We start from the raw sequence: 2,183 nt of genomic DNA, 5'->3' as shown, positions 1-2,183 counted from the left end.
CGAGAAATGTTTGCTCCTGAAAGGATCCGAGACCGCGGCTTCACGTCCGTGGAAAAATGTGGAGGGTGTGTTCCACCGGGTCGGACACTATTTTGTCGATTTTTTGTGACAGCGTTTAAGATCGCGGTATTTGAAGCAATGCATCGATCCTTCGTTGATCCAAAACAGGCCCCCATTACAACGCGACACTGAATTATACGTGGCGGGCAGCGAACTCACAACGGTCAGCCTTGGTGGATGCATGGAGCTGCAAACACACGATGAAAGCAACAGAGCACTATACACGTCACTCACATGCTTGTGCTTCAAATCATGCAAATAGCGAGCACCGTAGACTCAACCTCGTTTCCAGGGTGTGGAGCAGGCTGCAGTACGCGTTGCCATCGACAGTTTTGCATAGCCCGGAAATACTACGCAGTGTAGACTTTCGATTGGTCAGACCGCGCAAGGCATACTTAATGTGAAGTCCTTCTGAGTATTCGTTGCACTCGGCGCAGGGGCGGCAAGCGAAGCATATGAAAGAATAGGGGCACTTGGTGGCCACGCACCATGGAGAAAAAATAGTTTACCAAGGTCACCCCATAACACAATTTGGTGAACGCTTTTGCAGAAGGGCTGAGTAGAACACGTAAACGGAACCCCTACGTTGACCTCGCTGACCTCGCACAGTCTAGACACGCAGAGAAGCCAGCACAGGGGGCGACCAGGCAGTCAACGTGAAAGCGCACACGACGGCAAATTCCTGCGAAAAACGCAGTCACGAAAAATCGACGAAAAGGATCGCCGGTCCGTACGGGAAAATCAGGACGACCCGAAGTGTCCGACCCGGCGGAAGACACCCTCCGCATTTTTCCACGGACGTGGAGCGATTTTCGCGCAGCGGGAGCCCGCGGTCTCAGATCCTTTCATGAGCAAACATCGTCTCGGGGGCGAGTAAACTTCTCTCTTATATATATAGATGGTATTGTCTTATAACTCCATGATATTGTGCAGTTTTTGACGTCATAGATGAAGTATTTGCCCGAGAACTGAAGAAAGTCAAATTTCGATGAGAACACCGTTTACCCAGATTTTGTTTTTAATTAGGCTTTCATTATAACGTTTTTGAGAGATGTGGTCCCGAACCGATGAAACAAGAGCCACATTCCATAGTTCATTTTAAAGCTTAAGATATTGTGCTCGGCGTTAACATGGCTATGTAGTTATCACTTATCAGAATTAAATAATGAAGACCACAAACGTAGACTCATGAATACTCAAAATATGGGGTCCGCTCAAAAGTCCGACGCCTCATAGGTCCGACACGTCGGCGCCTCATAAGTCCGACAAAATCGCATCCCCCAACCAAATTAAGGCCCATAAGTCCGACACCTCATAAGTCCAACAGCCATTATTAATTAATACAGTCAAACATTGTATAAAATGTCAGAATCTTAGAGCCTCTATTTATTAGTTGGCGATTGCACATTGACATTAAGGAATGTACCAGACCTTCCCTCCCCCCCCCCCCGGATTTACGCCCGCAGCATCAACCCTTGCGCCAAAAACTGCGCGTTTGCGGACTGATCTCCGTCCAGTTAGTTCATGCTATGCACAGTGCGCCGTTCGTAAGTAGACCTCGCGGACTTCAAACATTGTAAAGTGTGTTTTTTAAATCTCGTTCTTGCTTTGTCGGACAAATGAACCTTTTCCAATGTCGGTCCATAGCTCCGACGCCTCAAAGGTCCGACGCCTCTTTTTTCCGAGGTCTCGTTTTCCCGACGTCGTCGGACTTTAGAGGCGTCGGACCTATGAGGCGGAGTAAATACATTTTATGCCTCGAAAGTCCAACACCGGACCTATGAGGCGTCGGACTTATGATACGGCCCCAAAAATATAATTGACAGACTTCGACACCACATCGGGCGCAGGGTCTTTGTTGACAAGTATTCGTAGTACATGTATTTTCATGTGCGGGACGGATCACGCGTCTAACCAGAAGTCGTCCGAGTCGTTTATCCTTGTACGAGTGCAGATGGGCGAAAATTCCAGATGACAGCCGCCGCGCGGCCCTCTCATGGCAAAATGGTGTATCTTGAAAAAAAAAATCGAAGTTACACCATACTATGAGAGGGCCGCGCCGTATTAAAAACGAAGAATTAAAACCAAGGAGACAATAAATAGAATTACATGTGATATGAAAA

The sequence above is a fragment of the Patiria miniata genome, unplaced genomic scaffold, assembly GCF_015706575.1.
Source record: "Patiria miniata isolate m_02_andy unplaced genomic scaffold, ASM1570657v1 HiC_scaffold_2, whole genome shotgun sequence".
Taxonomy (NCBI): domain Eukaryota; kingdom Metazoa; phylum Echinodermata; class Asteroidea; order Valvatida; family Asterinidae; genus Patiria; species Patiria miniata.
This window is presented reverse-complemented; position numbering follows the sequence as displayed.